The 21,548-nt window shown below is 37.3% G+C and overlaps 1 non-coding gene across 1 annotated transcript; it reads right to left on the minus strand.

The window, feature by feature from the left end:
* Nucleotides 1–19,967: 19,967 nt before the first annotated feature.
* On the minus strand, nucleotides 19,968–20,075 carry LOC112718865 (small nucleolar RNA R71). The gene has a single exon (XR_003161192.1). It is a non-coding gene; the product is annotated as a small nucleolar RNA R71 (small nucleolar RNA).
* Nucleotides 20,076–21,548: the final 1,473 nt, after the last annotated feature.

The raw sequence follows: 21,548 nt of genomic DNA on the forward strand, positions 1-21,548 counted from the left end.
ATCACAAGGGTGAGGATAGAGGCAGTGATTGGAGATGAAGATAGGTGAAGAGAAGTGTTAGTAAATAAATAAATAAATAGAAGAAGAGAAGAGAGGGAGAATTCGAAAATAATTTTGAAAAAGTAGTTAATGATTTTCAAAAATTAAAGATAAGATATAATTAAAATTAAAATTTAAAACAATCAAAAAGAATTTTTGAAAAAGAGATGAGATATTTTCGAAAATTAAAGAGGGAAAAGTAGTTAGGTGGTTTTAAAAAAGATAAGAAATGAACAAAAAGTCAAATAGTTAGTTGAAAAAGATATTAAAATCAAATTTGAAAAGATAAGAAGATAAGAAGTTAGATAGGATATTTTGAAGTCAAATTTTTGAAAAAGATAAAATTTTGTAAAAGATATGATAAAAAGATAAGATAAAAAGATATGATAAAAAGATAGGATTGAAAAAGATTTAATTTTTAAAATTAAAATTAATTACTTAACTAACAAGAAACTAAAAGATATGGTTCTAGAATTTAAAGATTGAACCTTTCTTAACAAGAAAGTAACAAACTTCAAATTTTTGAATCAATCATATTAATTGTTAGCATAATTTCGAAAATCAAGATAAAATTAAGAAAAATATTTTTTGAAAAATATTTAAAAAGATTTTTGAAAAATAAAAAAATAAAAAAATAATTTTTGAAAAAGATTTTGAAAAGATAAGATTTTTAAAATTGAAAATTTGACTTGACTCATCAGAAACAACTAATTTTAAAAATTTTTGACTAAGTCAACTCAAATTTTCAAAAATTAGGAGAGAATTAAGGAAAAGATATTTTTTTATTTTTGAATTTTTAATGATGAGAGAGAAAAACAACAAAAATGACTCACAACATGAAAATTATGAATCAAAACTCATGATGCATGCAAAGAACACTATGAATGTCAAGATGAACACCAAGAACACTTTGAAGATCATGATGAACATCAAGAACATATTTTTGAAAAATTTTTGATGCAAAGAAAACATGCAAGACACCAAACTTAGAATTCTTTAATGCATGGATACTATGAATGCAAAAATGCATATGAAAAACAATAAAAGACACAAAACAAGAAAACATCAAGATCAAACAAGAAGATTTACCAAGAACAACTTGAAGATCATGAAGAACACTATGAATGCATGAATTTTTCGAAAAATGCATAATAATTTTTAAAACATGCAATTGACACCAAACTTAAAAATTGACTCAATACTCAAACAAGAAACAAAAAGTATTTTTGGTTTTTATGATTTTATGATTTTTTTGTTTTTTTATTATTTTTTTAGAAAATTATATTTCTGAAAAACGAAAATAAAGAAAAAAATTTTTGAAAGATTTTTGAAAACGTTTTTTGAAAGGAAAATAAAAAGAAAATTACCTAATCTGAGCAACAAGATAAACCGTCAGTTGTCCATACTCGAACAATCCCCGGCAACGGCGCCAAAAACTTAGTGGACAAAATTGTGATCATCAACAATGGCTCCAAAGACTTGGTGCTCTTAAACATGAATCACACTTTGTCACAACTCCGCACAACTAACCAGCAAGTGTACTGGGTCGTCCAAGTAATACCTTACATGAGTAAAGGTCGATCCCATAGAGATTGTTAGTATGAAGCAAGCTATGGTCACCTTGTAAATCTCAGTTAGGCGGATTCAAATTGATAGTGGTTTTCGGAAAATATAAAGAGGTACTTAATTAAATAATAAAGGATAGAAATACTTATGTAAATTCATTAGTGGGAATTTCAGATAAGTGTCTGGAGATGCTTGTCCCTGTTGGATCTCTACTTTCCTACTGCCTTCCTTCAATCTTTATCACTCTTTTCTATGGCAAGCTGTATGTAGGGCATCACCGATGTCAATGGCTACATCCCATCCTCTCAGTGAAAATGGTCCAAATGCTCTGTCACAGCACGGCTAATCATCTGTCGGTTCTCAATAAGGTTGGAATATAATCCAGTGATTCTTTTGCGTTTGTCACTAATGCCCAGCCTTCAGGAGGTTGAAGCTCTTCACAGTCATTCAATCCCAGAATCCTACTCAGAATACCACAGACAAGGTTAGACTTTCCGGATTCCCATGAATGCCGCCATCAATTCTAGCTTATACCACGAAGATTCTGATCAAGGAATCCAAGAGATATGCGCCCGGTCTAAGGTAGAACGGAAGTGGTTGTCAGTCACGCACGTTCATATGTGAGAATGATGATGAGTGTCATGGATCATCACATTCATCAAGTTGAAGTGCCTAGTAAAAAGTTCTATTTATACTAAACTAGCTACTAGGGTTTACAGAGGTAAGTAATTGATGCCTAAATTCACTTTCGGGGCCCACTTGGTGTGTGTTTGGGCTGAGCTTAATCTATCCACGAGCTGAGGCTTCTCTTGGAGTTGAACGCCAAGTTGTAACGTGTTTTGGGCGTTCAACTCTGGTTCGTGACGTGTTTCTGGCGTTTGACTCCAGAATACATCATGGAACTGGCGTTGAGTGCCAGTTTACGTCATCAAATCTCAAATAAAGTATGAACTATTATATATTGCTGGAAAGCTCTGGATGTCTACTTTCCAACGCTTTTAAGAGCGCGCCTTTTAGAGTTCTGTAGCTCCAAAAAATTCATTTCGAGTGTAGGGAGGTCAGATTCCAACAGCATGAGCAGTCCTTTGTCAGCCTTCTTTCAGAGTTTTGCTCAGGTCCCTCAATTTCAGCCAAAAAATTCTTGAAGTCACAGAAAAATACACAAAATCATAGTAAAGTCTAGAAATGTGAATTTAGCATAAAACTAATGAAAATATCCCTAAAAGTAACTAGATCATACTAAAAACTACCTAAAAATAATGCCAAAAAGCGTATAAACTATCCGCTCATCACCTCCCATTTCATCGAATCTTCTAGATGAGTATTGCAGCGCCTGACCTTATGACCAACCTACCCACAATAGTTGTGACATCCCCCAATTCTCTCATATCGGAGTTGCAGCTCCATCACTTTACCATTAGGCCCAGTAATCTTCAATACCCTTCTTAATTGTTTTGTAATATCTAGGAAGACCTGGAATTTGACAATTCTATTTTTCTTTCCACTCATCTGAAAAATATCAACATCTAAGACATCGCCAAACATACCTCCTAACTTCCTCCCTAGTTCTTTCGTTTTATAATGCTCCTACAATCCCCAAAATTGTATACACAACAGGACTAATGATTGGATTTTTGACGGTTTAGAATTCATAAATGAATTCTCGTTGCAAGTATAAATTCTAAACCAACAAGAATCCTTTCATACAAAAGATTGTTTGTCACAAGTAACAAACACCTAAATTTATAAACCGAAGTATTCAAACCTCGGGTCGTTCTCCCTAGGAATTACAATAAAGTGTCTAGTTATTGGTTAGAAATGTGTTTTGGGGATTTGGATAAGAAGAATGAAAGTAAATGGCAATGAAAATAAACTAGCAACTATAAAAGACTCTTGGCAAGGTATGAAAATTAGAAGTCCTATCCTAGTTATCCTTCTCAATTGTGATGGGAATTGTTCATTGCTACCACTTAGTTAACCCTTACTAAATAAAGGAAAGTCAAGTGGATGAATTGACTTGAGCCATAAATCCTAGCCAACTCCCAAGGAAAGACTAGCTTTAGTGCACTCCAAACCAATTAGCAATCTCTCCAATTACCAATCAACAAAGGAATTAGATAACTCAAGTGTCACTAATTACTCTACCGAGGCCAAGAGGAACAAAATCTATACTATATCTAGAAGAGGCATTTCAACAAACACATAGAGTGCAATAGAAGTAAACATTATTTAAATGCAAGAATTAAAGGAATCTACAACTACAAAAACAAGAGATCAATAATAGAAAAGCAAAGAAGTCACATTTATTATGAATTACCTCTTATTGGATTGGAAGAATGTAGAAGGAACAATACTAGATCTACAACAAAATATAAGAACAACATAAAGGAAATTACAATAAAAGAGTAGAAGAAGATGAATGTAACAACAAAGAATTGAAAGGTAGAAGTAGAAGAAGGCAAAGATTAAAACCTAGATCTAAGAACTAAACCTAATCCTAATCCTAATACTAGAGAGAAGAGAGAACTTCTTTCTCTAGAAGCTACCTCTAAACTAATCCTAATGAGTGTGAATGATTGGAATCCCCCCTTTGCTCTTCAATCCTTGGCTTTAAATAGCAGTTTAAGCGCCAAAGTTGGTTGAGATTGGGCCCCACAACCCTTCAGAATTCGTTGGCCATGTTTTCATTAAAAAATCATAAACCAGCACCGACGCATACGCGCACAGCACGCGTACGCGTCCAGAGGGTGATTCGCAGGTGTGCGCAAGCGCCAGGTGCGCGTGCGCGTCCATGGGCGAGTTCAACTCCTTTGACTTTTCATGATTTCTCCACTTTGCATGCTTTCCTCTTCACTCCTTTGATCCATTCCTAGCACTTTTCAATCTGAAATCACTAACAAACATATCAAGGCATCTAGTGGAATCAAAGGGAGATTAAAACCATCAAATTAAGGGTCTAAAAGCATGTTTTCACATCTAAGCACAAATAAGGAGACAATCACAAAACCATGCTATTTCATTGAATAAATGTGGGTAAAAGGTGATAAATTCTCATAAAATCAATACAAGATAAACCGTCAAAACGTGGTTTATCAGGGACATGTGAGAAAATTGCCTCTTCAATTGGTTCCTCCTCCTTCCGTTGTTTCAAATTGAGAATAAAGTTATTGAAGAACTAAGGAGCCCCATTTCAGAAAAGGCTCGATTAACCAATAATCTCCTAATTAAACTTTGTTTACACCTCTCCACTCCCTCTTTGATCACTTCTGTGTTGACAGAAATCACCTGTTCCTCCTCATCCAAACTTCTCTTTGGACCAGACCTAGTTTGTGTTGTATTGAATGCCATGGAATTGACCATGGTCGCACATTCAGATCGTTTGATCACGTTGACTATGAAAATACAGATTATGTAAGACTCAGAACTTTTGAAAAAGGACTATCATGAGCTAATTTTAAATTCAATATTTTTGTAGCTTTAATTTCAGAAATTTCTTTATTAACGATAATTAAAGCAAGTTTCAATTAATTGAAATTGAAATAAATTAAGATTATTATCCAATTTTACAATTATTGGATTATTTTCTATATTTAAATTATAAAGTCAGTAGTTATGAAATAATAAGAATTTTATATAATTTGGACTAAATAATTAACATTTTAAAATATTAATACTGCTGTTTTGGGAAAATAAAGAATTTAATTATATTATTTCTAATTATTGGGTTTGAACTTTTTATTGAAAAAAATTTGTGAAATTGATTAACAAATAGTATTTTTATACATTATTATTGTTGGATTAAAATTTATTTCTAATTACTATATTATCTCTATTTTTATTTGAAATTACAAAATTACCCTTGTACCTAATTTTACCCTAATCCTAAAACTCAACACACACAACCCTAACCCTGAAACCCTAACCCAGTTACCTGTTTCACACCAAAACTCAGCAGCAGCTGCTGCCCCTCTACTTTAGACACACACGCAGAGGCAAAAGGAAAAAGAAAGAAAGAAACAAATGAACAAGGGGAAGCAAAAAACAGAATCATGGAGAAGAAGAGAAGAGGGAGGGGTGCTGGCACCGGTGGGCCTCGCCACTGCCGTGTTGCCGCCGCTGTTCAACCTGCCACACCTTGCCGCCAGTTCCGTCGTCCTCACTGCTTCGCCACCGTCGAGCTTGCAAGCATGGAGGAAGCACAGCACCGTCGACCTCGTCAGATTTCTGTCATCGATCATCGTTGGGCCGCGCCGGAAATAAAACTGCGAATGAGAAGGAGGGGAGACATAAGCCTGACGCTAGAAAGAGAGAGAGAGAGCACGTGTGCGTGGATAGGAAGGGCAGCGCTGCTATTGCCGTTGTTACTGAGCTGTCGCCATTACCGTCGCAGAGGAGGAAGCTCGGGGGGAGAGAGAGATCGGCGGAGGAAGGGTTTTTGTTCGTGCGGCCGTGCCTCACCGCCTCAGATCCGTTCTGTCTCTACTGCCATTCACCGCCGCTGATGTTGTCCGTCGCCTTTGCTTGCCATTCGGAGCGGCTGCATCGCTGCTTCCACCGTTTTGCTCGTCGGGTGTAGCACAGGTGTTACTGGAACCACCATCGGAGCTGCCGCTACTCGGTGTAGTTGTTCTTCCCTTGTTGTGGTAAGCATGATCATTTCGAAAAGCCCTTTTAGTCAGTATTATGTTATGCTTGGTTAAAGACTCTGAGGTATGGTAACAAAGGTTTGAGTTCTGATTGTTGCCGTTCTGGTTATCAGGTGTAGCACGGTTGTTGCTGGAACCACTGCCAGGGCTACCGCTGCTTGATTCAGCTGTTCTTTCTTAGTTTTGGCAAGCATTTTTCGTTTCGAAAATCCTTTACTTACTGTTTTGTTATCTTACGCTGAGGTTTTATGGCATTAATTGCTATAAGATTGAGTTTCGGTTGTTATATGTCACGATTAGTGTTACTGTGGTTACCGCGAAAGTGGCTTGGAGCTGAGGTTGCGGTTGTTGGTGATTTTGGGTTGAGAGAGAAGGTTCTTGTGACATGTTTGGGTTATGGTTCTGTGTTTTGAGGTAGGGACTTTTCTAAAAAGCTATTTTTATATCTAAAATTGTTATAAATGGATACTGGTGTGATAATTATATACCTTAGTGATTGTACCAGTCTTAAGTATTGTTTGGCAACTTTAAATGGATATGATTATATATTTTGATTAGATTATTGTTTGGTTTTGATAAATAAATTGTTGTTGAACTGTTCGTTTAAAGTTTTGAAAATGAGTTTAATCGGTTGATAATGATTTGATTTTAAAACGGTTTCCTTGAGATATGAAAATGAGGTGACTGTTGGAATTAGCTTACTTTTGAACTGACTTTGAATTTGGACCATTGAAAAGGATTGTGGAATGGTTTAGTTGGGACCCAAACCGGGTGGCAAAGTCCAAGTTTTAGGGGAGGTGCTGTCGAAATTTCTATAAAAATCCTAGACTTTGTTTGAAAAGTTATTTAGAAAGGTTTGGATTTGAGAAATTCTATTATTTGATTTACTAAGAAAAAATTTATGTTTTCGAGCTTAACTTGAGACTCGGCTGAGAAATTTTATTATCGAATCCTATATTGGGATGAATGATTTTGAATCCTTCAAAGTAGATTTTAATTTTGGCATGGGTTTTGGAATTTTGGAAATATGATGCTGAGGGTGACTTTGTTTTAGAAAACAGAAATTTACATTTGAGGGGAAGTGGCTATGAGCCTGAAAAGATTTGTGGAATGGGGATTTTAAAGCCAAGGCTAGAAAAGAATTAATTTTTGACAAATAAGTTTGTCGTGAGTACAGTATAAACCAACAAGCTATAACGCATCAAACAAAGAAAGTGTGTGTCCACAATTCAAATTAATAACCGAGAGTATTAGTTCCGAGTCGTTCTCCCTAGGAGTTGCCCTAAGGTGCACATCATTGGTTAGGAGTTATCTTGGTGTTTGAGGTTGAATACGAGAAATGTAAACAAGCTTGCATAAAGGCAATGAACAAGTAATCAAGTAGACTAAGGGACACAAGAGATTGAGCTAAGCAAGAATGAGTGACAATCAATCAATATGAAAGCCTTTGCTAGGGTTGGGAATTAGAATTCCTATCATTATTATCTCCATCGATTGTGACATCAATTGGTTATTGCTCCACTCAGTTAACCTCTAACTATGAACGAAAGTCAAGTAGAGATAATCAAATTGAGTCTACAAGTCCTAGTCTAATCCTAGGGAAAGACTAGAGATAGTGTCATTCAAATCAATTAGAAATTTCCAATTATCAATCAATAAGAGCTTTGACAATTCAAGTGTCTCCAATTATCCAACCCCTAAGCCGAGAATGAAATTCTACACCATAGCTATAGTTGACATTTTCTCAAACAATTGGTGAGCAATAATGAAAGACATCATGAAATTGAGAAAGAAAATTGAATTAAAGCTATCTATTGCAAACAATTAACAATTAACAACAATTAACAACAATTAACAACAATTAACATGAAATTCCTCAAATCATTAATAGAAATCAAAGTAACAATGTCTGGATCCAAGATCTACAATGCTAGAGTAGCAAAAACACTAAATTGAGAGTAGAATAGATAGATCTACAACTAGAACAATGTGAAATTGAATCAAATTCAGATATAACCAAAGGATCCAAGTGCAATTGGAGTTGAGAAAGCCAAAAACCTAGAGAGAAGTTAGAGTTTCTCTCTCTAAAAGTGTAACTTCCAAAAACTAACTCTAAAAAATATCTAAATGTGTGAAAAGTGTCAACCCCCTTCAACCCTTAGTGCTTTTAGATCTTTTCCCTCCGAAATTCTGCTCAAAACTAGGCTTGAAGCTCCTCTGAACTCGCGAGGCACGTTTTCATTATAGAGGTCACGTGCGCACGTCACGCGTACCTGTGGGTCACGCGTGCGGGTCGATGAGAATTCTGGCCAGCCACGCATATGCGTTCCTTTCTGGACGCCAATCCAAGATCCAGCTCCCACGCGTACGCGTCGGCTGCGCATGCGCGTCGGTGCTTGTGCTCCAAAGCTCCATTTTTAAGGTCCTTCCACTTATGCATGCTTCCTTTCCCTCTTCTAGACCATTCTTGCCCCTATAAACTCTGAGATCACTTAACAAACTGATCACGACATCAAATGGTAATAAAGAGAGATAAAAATATAGCTTATTTAGGGCCTATAAAGCATGTTTTCAACCATGAAGTGAAATTAGGAAGGAAATACAAAATCATGCATTTTTTATGGATAAGTGTGATAGAATGTTGATAAAATCATCTGAATTATGCATAAAATGTACCACGAAATAGTGACGCATCAATTTTTGATTTTAAAGTAAATTGAATTGAGAAAAAGTGATTTATTGCTTGAATGATGATTTTATGAATTTGATGATGTTGGATGGTGGAAGTGCTATTTTGTTATGAGTCGGAATGGCCGTGTATGATAATGAATTATGGCTAATTGTGGAATACGTTATGAGCCAGAGGGCTGACTTTGAATTATGAATTTAAGTCGGATGGCTGAGATGAATGTTGATTTATGGCTGAGTTATTGATATTGTGACTATTGCACTTCCAATTATCTGAGATATGCGTTTTCCTGGGTAGAAGCACTGGTGTTTTAACACCAGTGAGCTCTTTTTCTCTGTGATTCTTCTGCTTTATGTTCTGAATCTTCATTTCTCTGTATTATTTACTTGAAAAGATATATATTTTTGACTTTTTTTAATTTTTAATGAGGAGAGAAAAAAACACGAAATGACTCAAAACATAGAATTTAAGATCAAATCAATAATGCATGCAAGAACACTTTGAATGACAAGATGAACACTAAGAACACTTTGAAGATCATGATGAACATCAAGAACATATTTTTAAAAATTTTTGAGAAAAGAAAGACATGCAAGACACCAAACTTAGAAATTTTGAATGCTTAGACACTATAAAGTCGAAAATGCATATGAAAAACAACATAAAACACAAAACAAGAAAATCATGAGATTGAACAAAGGAAATCATCAAGAACAACTTGAAGATCACAGAAGAACACAATGCATATGTTTTCGAAAACTTAAGAAAATTAAAAACATGAAATTGACACCAAACTTAAAATTTGACACTAGACTCAAACAAGAAACACAAAAATTTTTTGGGTTTTTATGATTTTATTCAATATTTTTTTTCGAAAATAAAAATAAAATGCTTAAACATAAAATAAAATTACCCAATCTAAACAACAAGATGAACTGTCAGTTGTCCAAACTCAAACAATCCCCGGTAAAGGTGCCAAAAACTTGGTGCACGGAATTGTGATCACACTTTTCACAACTCCGCACAACTAACCAACAAGTGCACTGGATCGTCCAAGTAATAAAATCTTACGCGAGTAAGGGTCGATCCCACAGAGATTGTTGGCTTGAAGTAAGCTATGGTCATCTTGTAAATCTCAGTTAGGCGGATTCAAATGGTTATGAGTTATTGATAATTAAAAGGTAAATAAAACGGAAAATAACATAGAGATACTTATGTAATTCATTGGTGGGAATTTCAGATAAGCGTTTGGAGATGCTTTGTTACTTCTGAACCTCTACTTTCCTATTATCTTCATCCAATCATGTGTCCTACCTTCCATGGCAAGCTGTATCATTCTCTCAGTGAAAATGGTCTGGCTACGGTTTCTGTACGGCTAATCAACTGTCGGATTTCTCGTCTCGGATGAAAAATACCAGGCACAGCTACCGCATAGCTAATCATCTGTCGGTTTCCACTTGTGTCGGAATAGGATATCTCTATCCTTTTGCACACTGTCAGTGTGTCCAACAGTCGTGAGTTTGAAGCTCGTCACAGTCATCCCATCCCAAATCCTACTCGAAATACCACAGACAAGGTTTAGACTTTTCGGATCTCAAGAATGCTGCCAATTGTTTCTAGCCTATACCACAAAGGTTCTAACCACGCGGACTCGGTCCGTGGATCAGAGACCCAAGAGATTATACTCCAGCTGTCGTCTAATGACTACGTTGAACATCATGTAGACCGCTTGTGGTTGTCAAGCATGCGAATCTTGGCTAAACGAGTAATGAAGATAGTGGGTGATTGTCACGGGTCACCCCCTTCATTCTGACTTACCTGAATTAAGTACGAGAGTATATCTTGGAGAAGAAGTAGGTGTGAATTGAAAGAGAAACAATAATACTTGCATTAGTTCATGAAGAACAGCAGAGCTCTTCACCTTAATCTATGAGGTGTAGAAACTCCACCATAGAAAATACATAAGAGAAGAAGGTCTAGGCATGGCCGAATGGCCAGCCTCCCAAGTGGCATAAGATAATTCTCAAAAGCTGCCAGCCTTCTTGAATACAATAGTAAAAAGTGCTATATATACTAAACTAGTTACTAGGGTTCACAGGAATTGAGTAAATAAGTGCAGATAGTGTAGAAATCCACTTCCAGGACCCACTTGGTGTGTGTTTGGGCTGAGCTTTGAAGCTTTCACGTGCATAGGCCATTCTTGGAGTTAAACGTCAGCTTCGATGCCATTTTGGGCGTTTAACTCCAGTTCTGGTGCCAGTTCCGGCGTTAAATGCCAAAAAAGGGGTCTCTGGTGGACGTTTGGACGCCAATTTGGGCCATCAAATCTCGGGCAACGTATGAACTATTATACATTGCTTGAAAGCCCAAGATGTCTACTTTCCAACACAATTGAGAGAGCACCAATTGGGCTTCTGGAGGTCTAGAAAAGCCACTTTGAGTGCAGAAGGGTCAGAATCCAACAGCATCTGCAGTCCTTTCTCAGCCTCTGAATCAGATTTTTGCTCAGGTCCCTCAATTTCAGCCAGAAAATACCTGAAATCACAGAAAAACACATAAACTCATAGTAAAGTCCAAAAATATGATTTTTTCATAAAAACTAATAAAAATATACTAAAAAGTAACTAAAACATACTAAAAACTACCTAAAAATAATGCCAAAAAGCGTATAAATTATGCACTCATCACAACACCAAACATAAATTGTTGCTTGTCCCTAAGCAACCTAAAACAAAATAGGATAAAAAGAAGAGAATATACAATAAATTCCAAAATATCAATGAAGCTTATTTCTAATTAGATGAGCGGCGCTAGTAGCTTTTTGCTTCTGAACAGTTTTGGCATCTCACTTTATCCTTTGAAGTTCAGAATGATTAGCATCCATAGGAACTCAGAATTCAGATAGTGTTATTAATTCTCCTAGTTTAGTATGTTGACTCTTGAACACAGCTACTTATGAGTCTTAGCCGTGACCTTAAGCACCTTGTTTTCCAATATTACCACCGGATACATAAATGCCACAGACACATAACTGGGTGAACCTTTTCTGATTGTGACTCAGCTTTGCTAGAGTCCCCAGTTAGAGGTATCCAGAGTTCTTAAGCACACTCTTTTTGCTTTGGATCACGACTTTAACCACTCAGTCTCAAGCTTTTCACTTGGACCTTCATGACACAAGCACAGGGTTAGGGATAGCTTTATTTAGCCACTTAGGCCAGGATTTTATTTCTTTGGGCCCTCCTATCCATTAATGCTCAAAGCCTTGGATCCTTTTTACCCTTGCCTTTTAGTTTAAAGGGTTATTGGCCTTTTGCTCTTGCCTTTTGGTTTAAAGAGCTATTGGCTTTTTCTGCTTGCTTTTTCGTTTTCTTTGTTTTTTGCCAATTTTTTTCACAAGCTTTGTGTTTTTCACTGCTTTTTCTTGCTTCAAGAATCAACTTTATGATTTTTTAGATTATCAATAAAATTTCTCTTTCTTCATTATTCTTTCAAGAGCCAACAATTTTAACATTCATAAACTTCACTATAAAAAATATGCACTGTTCAAGCATTCATTCAGAAAACAAAAAGTATTGCCACCACATCAAAATAATTAAACTAATTTCAAGATAAAATTTGAAATCCATATACTTCTTATTCTTTTGCAAATAGAAACATTTTTTCATTTAAGAAATGTGAAGGATTCGTGGAACATTCATAGCTTTAAGACATAGACTCTAAACACTAATGTTCATGTAATAAAGACACAAACATAGACAAAACATAAAGCATAAAACCAAAAAACAGAAAAATAAGAACAAGGAAATTAAAGAACAGGTCCACCTTAGTGACGGCGGCTAGTTCTTCCTCTTGAAGATCCTATGGATTGCTTGAGCTCATCAATATCCCTTCCTTGCCTTTGTTGCTCCTCCCTCATGGCTCTTTGGTCCTTTCTAATTTCATGGAGGATAATGGAGTGCTCTTGGTGCTCCATCCTTGGTTGCTCCATGTTGGAACTCAAATCTCCTAAAGAGGTCTTGAGTTGCTCCCAATAGTTGTATGGACGAAAATGCATCCTTTGAGGCATCTCAGGGATTTCTTGATGAAGGACTTCCTCATGCTCTTGTTGAGGTCCATGAGTGGGCTCTCTTATTTGCTCCATCCATTTTTTAGTGATGGGCTTGTCCTCTTCAATGAGGATGTCTTCCTCTATGACAATTCCGGCTAAATTGCATAGGTGACAGATGAGATGAGGAAAGGCTAACCTTGCCAAAGTGGAGGGTTTGTCAGCCACCTTGTATAGTTCTAGAGGTATGATCTCATGAACTTCCACTTCCTCTCCAATCATGATACTATGGATCATGATAGCCCGGTTGATAAACCCCATTTGTAGGGTTTATCTTATGCTTCATTTAAGGGATTTTATGACCTTTTACCCACATTTATTCAATGAAATAGCATGGTTTTATAACTTCTCATTTAATTGTGCTTAAGAGTGAAAACATGCTTTTTAGGACTTAAAATAGCTATATCTAATTCTCCTTGATTCCATTAGATGCCTTGATATGTTTGATAAGTGACTTCAGATTTAGGAGGCGAGGATTGGACCAAGGGAATGAAGGAAAAGCATGTAGAAATGGAGAACTCATGGAGAAATAAAGGAAACGCAAAAGCTGTCAAGCCGACCTCTTCGCACTTAATCAGCCATAACTTGAGCTACAGAGGTCCAAATGATGCGGTTCTAGTTGGGTTGGAAAGCTAACATTCGGGGCTTCGAAACGATATAAGATTTGCTATGGTTGAACCGCGCATGGTGATGCGTACGTGCATAGTACGCGCACGCGTCGTTGTTGCCACCTGGTTCATTTAAAGCAAAACGTGGCCAACGAATTCTAAAGCCTTGTGGGCCCAATCCAACTCATTTCTGATGCTATTTAAGCCAAGGATTGAATGGGGAATAGAGAGACTTTTCATACTTTTCATCATTAGTCATAGTTTAGTTTTAGAAGTAGTTTCTAGAGAGAGAAGCTCTCACTTCTCTCTAGGATTAGGATTAAGATTAGGTTTAGTTCTTAGATCTAGATTTTAATTCATCTTCTTCTACTTCTACCTTTCAATTCTTTGTTGTTACATTCATCTTCCTCTATTCTTTTGTTGTAATTTCCTTTATGTTGTTCTTATACTTTGTTGTAGATCTACTTTTGTTCCTCCTATTCTCTTTCAATTCAATTAGAGGTAATTCATAATAATTGTGTTCATTTGATTTGTTGTTATTTAATTCCTTGCAATTGAGTAGTGTAGATTTACTTTTCTTGCAATTTTACTATGCTTTCCTTTTATGCCTTCCAAGTGTTTGATGAAATGCTTGCTTGGATTTTAGAGTAGAATTTTATACTCTTGGCTTGGAAAGGTAACTTAGGACCTCTTGAGTTACTAATGTCCAAGTAATTGATGATTGGGAGCCATTGACTCTAGTTCTCACTAATTGGATTAGTGGAGAGTTAGAACTTATGGACTAGGATTGATATAGCTCATTTGACTTTCCTTTACTACTAGTTAGAGGATGATTTAATGAGATTAATCCTTGCCAATTCTCATATTGTGGTTAGTGATTAGGATAGAGATCCTTGACCACCAACCCTTGCCAAGACCTTTTTAGGCCTTAGTTTACTTTCTTGCCATTTATCTTTCATGTTTCATGCTTCTTATCAAAACCCCAAAATAACTCACAACCAATAACAAGACACTTTATTGTAATTCCTAGGGAGAACGACCCGAGGTTTGAATACTTCGGTTTATAAATTTTAGGGGTTTGTACTAGTGACAAACAACTTTTTGTATGAAAGGATTATTGATCACTGTGAGCCAATTCTTTGGGTTCGGCTTCACACTTTGATCATGGTTCTTAATGATCCATGCATTAGCATAAAACTCTTGAACCATTAAGATTCCGATTTGTTGGATTGGGTTGGTGAGAACGTCCCAACCTCTTCTTCGAATCTCTCGTCGGATCTCCGGATATTCGCTTTTTTTTAGCTTGAAGGGGACCTCGGGGATCACATTTTTCTTGGCTACAACTTCATAGAAGTGGTCTTGATGGACCTTTGAAATGAATCTCTCCATCTCCCATGACTCAGAGGTGGAAGCAATTGCCTTCCCTTTTCTCTTTCTAGAGGTTTCTCCGGTCTTAGGTGCCATTAATGGTTATGAAAAAACAAAAAAAGCAATAATTTTTCCCACACCAAACTTAAAAGGTTTGCTCATTCTCGAGCAAAAGAAGAAAGAAAGGAGGAGAAGAAGAACAATTGGAGGAGATGAAGGTGTGTGAAGGGTTCGGTCAAGGGGGAAGGAAGTGTTGGTGATGTGTGAAAATGAAGGAGTGAAGAGGGGTATTTATAGGGTAAGGGAGAAAGGGAATCCGTGTGAGAAGGGGCGGGTTTAGGAGGGAAATAGTTTTGAATTTGAATGGTGAGGCAGGTGGGGTTTATTTTGGGAAATAGTGGATGGATGTGAGTGGTGGAGAGATTATGGGGAAGAGGGTAGGATTTGATAGGTGAATAGTATTTGGGGAAGAGTGTTATGGAAGGGTGTGAAGAAGGGAGAGAGTGAGTTGGTGTAGGTAGGGATCCTGTGGGGTCCACAGATCCTCAGGTGTCAAGGATTTCGCATCCCTGCACCTTTCTGGTGTTTAAACACCCACTGTGTGCCGATTTGATAAACCCCAATTTTTTGTTTATCTTGTGCTTAATTTGGGGGATTTTATCAACTTTTCTCACATTTATTCAATGAAATAGCATGGTTTTGTAATTCTCCCTAGATTTGTGCTTAAGTGTGAAAACATACTTTTTAGGCCTTAAAATAGCTAAATTTAACTCACTTTAATTCCATTCGATGCCTTGATATGTTTGTTGAGTGATTTCAGGTTCATAAGGCAAGTATTGGATAGAAGAAGTGAGGAGAAAAGCTTGCAAAGTGGGAGAACTCATGAAGAAATGAAGGAACCGTAACGCTGTCAAGGCTGACCTTCTGACATTCAACCGACAATAACTTAAGCTACAGAGATCCAAATAAAGTAGTTTCAGTTGCGTTGGAAAGCTAACATTCGTGGCTTTGAAATGATATAAAATTGACTATAGTTTCCGGATGTATAGGGGCGCGTGATGAGCGGATAATTTGTACACTTTTTGGCATTGTTTTTAGTATGTTTTTAGTATGATCTAGTTAGTTTTTAGTATATTTTTATTAGTTTTTAGTTAAAATTTACTTTTCTGGACTTTACTATGAGTTTGTGTGTTTTTCTGTGATTTCAGGTATTTTCTGGCTGAAATTGAGGGACCTGAGCAAAAATCTGATTCAGAGACTAAAAAGGACTGCAGATGCTGTTGGATTCTGACCTCCCTGCACTCGAAGTAGATTTTCTGGAGCTACAGAAGCCCAATTGGCGCGCTCTCAACGGCGTTAAAAAGTAGACATTCTGGGCTTTCCAGCAATATATGATAGTCCATACTTTGCTCAAGATTTGATGGCCTAAACCGGCGTTCAAGTCACCCTCAGAATTCCCAGCGTTAAACGCCGGAACTGGCACAAGAATGGGAGTTAAACGCCCAAACTGGCATAAAAGCTGGCGTTTAACTCCAAGAAGAGTCTCTATACGAAAATGCTTCAATGATCAGCCCAAGCACACACCAAGTGGGCCCGGAAGTGGATTTTTATGTCATTTACTCATCTCTGTACACCCTTAGGCTACTAGTTCTCTATATATAGGACCTTTTACTATTGTATTGAGAGCTTTTGATAATGTTTTTATGATTGAACCCTCTTTGGGAGGCTGGCCATTCGGCCATGCCTAGACCTTGTTCTTATGTATTTTCAACGGTGGAGTTTCTACACACCATAGATTAAGGTGTGGAGCTCTGCTGTACCTCGAGTATTAATGCAATTACTATTGTTCTTCTATTCAATTCCGCTTGTTCTTGTTCCAAGATATCACTTGTTCTTCAACTTGATGAATGTGATGATCCGTGACACTCATCATCATTCTCACCTATGAACGTGTGCCTGACAACCACCTCCGTTCTACCTTAGATTGGGTGAATATCTCTTGGATTCCCGATACACGATGCATGGTTGATCGCCTGACAACCGAGTGCTCGCCTGACAACCGAGCCAGCCATTCCGTGAGATCAGAGTCTTCGTGGTATAGGCTAGAACTGATGGCGGCATTCAAGAAAATCCGGAAGGTCTAACCCTGTCTGTGGTATTCTGAGTAGGATTCAATGATTGAATGACTGTGACGAGCTTCAAACTCCTGAAGGCGGGGCGTTAGTGACAGACGCAAAAGAATCACTGGATTCTATTCCGGCCTGATTGAGAACCGACAAATGGATAGCCATGCCGTGACAGGGTGCATTGAACATTTCCACTGAGAGGATGGGAGGTAGCCGTTGACAACGGTGAAACCCTTGCATAAGCTTGCCATGGAAAGGAGTAAGAAGGATTGGATGAAGACAGTAGGAAAGCAGAGAGACGGAAGGGACAAGCATCTTCATACGCTTATCTGAAATTCCCACCAATGAATTACATAAGTATCTCTATCTTTATCTTTATGTTTTATTCGTATATCACCCATATCCATTTGAGTTTGCCTGACTAAGATTTACAAGGTGACCATAGCTTGCTTCATACCAACAATCTCTGTGGGATCGACCCTTACTCGCGTAAGGTTTATTACTTGGACGACCCAGTACACTTGCTGGTTAGTTGTGCGAAGTTGTGTTTATGCCATGGTATTGAACACCAAGTTTTTGGATTCATTACCGGGGATTATTTGATTTGTGAAAAGTATTGATCACAATTTCGTTCACCAAGTTTTTGGCGCCGTTGCCGGGGATTGTTCGAGTATGGACAACTGACGGTTCATCCTGTTGCTTAGATTAGGTATTTTTTTTCTTTAGAGTTCTTAAGAACGAATTCTAGAGTTTCATGATGATCTGTTGAAATCTGGCTGGCTGTGAAGCCATGTCTAATTTCATTGGACCGAGGTTTCAACTTATCATCACAAAAGCTTGTTGATTTCTATCAATCTTGCTATTGGAGCAGTGATCTGCTAAGGCTTGGCTGGCCTTTGGCCATGTCTAGTGTTTTGGATCGAAGCTTTCTTTAAAAGCTTGGCTGGCTGTGAAGCCATGTCTAATTCCTGGACCGGAGTCTTAGACTAAACATTGCATGATTCCTGGAATTCTCATTAAGAATTTTGATACCTTTATTTTCTTTTTCCACTTAATTTTCGAAAAAGCACAAAAAAATTTAGAAAATCCTAAAATCCAAAAATTTCTTGTTTAAGTCTAGAGTCTCATTTTAAGTTTGGTGTGAATTACATGTTTCTGTTTTTCTTGCATTCATGTGTCTTAGTGATCTTCAAGATGTTCTTGATGATTTCATTACTCTGATCTCTAATTCCTCTTGACTTGAGTGTTTATGTGTCTCATATGCATTCTCATTAGTGTCAGTAGTATACAAATTGCTAAGTTTGGTGTCTTGCATGCATTATTATTTGATTTTAGTTGCATTTTGATTATTCCTCACTATTTAAAATCCAAAAATATTTTTAATTTGTGTCTTTTCAAGTCAATAATACAGAGAATTGAAGATTCAGAACATACAGCAGAGGAATTACACAGAAAAAGCTGGGCATTCCAGTGAAGAAGGGCAGACTGGCGTTTAAACGCCAGCCAGGGTGCCTGGTTGGGCGTTTAACGCCCAAAAGGGTAGAGTTTTGGGCGTTAAACACCAGAATGTGCACCATTCTGGGCGTTTAACGCCAGGATGGCACAAGAGGGAAGATTTTGTTTTCAATGCAAATTTTTTTCAAGTTTTCAAAATCTTTTCAAAATCAAATCTTTTCAAATCATATCTTTTCAATCAAATCTTTTTCAAATTCAATTTCTTTCTATTTTCAAAGATACTTGCTATCAATTAATGATTTGATTCAACATTTCAAGTATGTTGCCTTTTCTGTTGAGAAAGGTTTAATGTTTGAATCATATATTTTCTTGATAGCCAAGTCATTAATTTTCAAAATCAAATTTTTTAAAATGTTTTTCAAATCATATCTTCTCAATCACAACTTTTTAAAACCAATCCTATCTTCTTAACCACATCTTTTTCAAAACAATTTTCAATCAAATCTTTTTGATTTCTAATTTCAAATTCTTTTTCAAAAATCACTTGATTTTTTTCCCACTTTTATTTTCGAAAATCAATTAGTGTTTTTCAAAATGTTTTCAAAATCTTTTACTTGATTTTCGAAAATTACTTTCCCTCTTCTCACATCCTTCTATTTATGGACTAACACTATTCCTTAATGCAAAATTCGAACTCCATCTTCTTTGATAAGTTCGAATTTTCTACTTCTGCCTTCTATTCTTCTTTTCCTCTGACACCTCAAGGAATCTCTATACTGTGACATAGAGGATTCCATATTTTCTTGTTCTCTTCTCTTTCTTATGAGCAGGAGTAAGGACAAAAGCATTCTTGTTGAGGCTGACCCTGAACCTGAAAGGACCTTGAAGCGAAAACTAAGAGAAGCTAAGGCACAATTCTCTGTAGAGGACTTAACAGAAATCTTCAAAGAAGAAGAACACATGGCAGCCGAAAACAACAACAATGCCAACAATGCAAGGAAGGTGCTGGGTGACTTTACTGCACCTACTCCCGACTTCTATGGGAGAAGCATCTCTATCCCTGCCATTGGAGCAAACAACTTTGAGCTTAAGCCTCAATTAGTTTCTTTAATGCAACAGAATTGCAAGTTCCATGGACTTCCATTGGAAGATCCTCATCAGTTTTTAGCTGAGTTCTTGCAAATCTGTGACACTGTCAAGACTAATGGGGTTGACCCTGAGGTCTACAGACTTATGCTATTCCCTTTTGCTGTAAGAGACAGAGCTAGAATATGGTTGGACTCACAACCTAAAGAAAGCCTGAACTCTTGGGAAAAGCTAGTCAATGCCTTCTTGGCAAAGTTCTTTCCACCTCAAAAATTGAGTAAGCTTAGAGTGGAAGTCCAAACCTTCAGACAGAAGGAAGGAGAATCCCTCTATGAAGCTTGGGAAAGATACAAACAATTAATCAGAAAATGTCCCTCTGACATGCTTTCTGAATGGAGCATCATAGGTATTTTCTATGATGGTCTCTCTGAGCTGTCCAAGATGTCTTTGGATAGCTCTGCTGGAGGATCTCTTCATCTGAAGAAGACGCCTACAGAAGCTCAAGAGCTAATTGAAATGGTTGCAAATAACCAATTCATGTACACTTCTGAAAGGAATCCTGTGAACACTGGGACTAATCAGAAGAAAGTAGTTCTTGAGATTGACACTCTGAATGCCATATTGGCTCAGAACAAAATATTGACTCAACAAGTCAATATGATTTCTCAAAGTCTATCTGGAATGCAAAATGCACCAAGCAGTACTAAGGAAGCTTCATCTGAAGAAGAAGCTTATGATCCTAAGAACCCTTCAATAGAAGAGGTGAATTACATAGGAGAACCCTATGGAAACACCTATAATCCTTCATGGAGAAATCATCCAAATCTCTCATGGAAGGATCAACAGAGACCTCAACAAGGTTTCAACAACAATAATGGTGGAAGAAACAGGTTTAGCAATAGAAAGCCTTTTCCATCATCTTCTCAGCAACAGACAGAGAGTCCTAAGCAGAACACCTCTGACTTAGCAACCATGGTCTCTGATCTAATCAAAACCACTCAAAGTTTCATGACTGAAACAAGGTCCTCCATTAGAAACTTGGAGGCACAAGTGGGACAGCTGAGCAAGAAAATTACTGAACTCCCCCCTAGTACTCTTCCAAGCAATACAGAAGAAAATCCAAAAGGAGAGTGCAAGGCCATAAACATGGCTGAATTTGGAGAGGAAGGAGAGGCAGTGAACGCCATTGAGGAAGACCTCAATGGACGTCCACTGGCCTCCAATGAGTTCCCCAATGAGGAACCATGGGAATCTGAGGCTCAAAATGAGACCATAGAGATTCCATTGGACTTACTTCTGCCATTCATGAGCTCTGATGAGTATTCTTCCTCTGAAGAGGATGAGTATGTCATTGAAGAGCAAGTTGCTAAATACCTTGGAGCAATCATGAAGCTAAATGACAAGTTATTTGGAAATGAGACTTGGGAAGATGAACCCCCTTTGCTCACCAAGGAACTGGATGACTTGTCTAGGCAGGAACTGCCTCAAAAGAGATAGGATCCTGGGAAGTTTTCAATACCTTGTACCATAGGCACCATGACCTTCAAGAAGGCCTTGTGTGACTTAGGGTCAAGTGTAAACCTCATGCCTCTCTCTGTAATAGGGAAGTTAGGGATCTTTGAGGTGCAAGCTGCAAAAATCTCACTAGAGATGGCAGACAATTCAAGAAAACAAGCCTATGGACTTGTAGAGGATGTTCTGGTAAAAGTTGAAGACCATTACATCCCTGCTGATTTCATAGTCATAGAGACTGGGAAGTGCATGGATGAATCCATCATCCTTGGCAGACCCTTCCTAGCCATAGCAAGGGCTGTGATTGATGTTGATAGAGGAGAATTGATCATTCAAGTGAATGAAGAA

This window comes from Arachis hypogaea, chromosome 10 (genome assembly GCF_003086295.3).
Source record: "Arachis hypogaea cultivar Tifrunner chromosome 10, arahy.Tifrunner.gnm2.J5K5, whole genome shotgun sequence".
Lineage (NCBI taxonomy): Eukaryota > Viridiplantae > Streptophyta > Magnoliopsida > Fabales > Fabaceae > Arachis > Arachis hypogaea.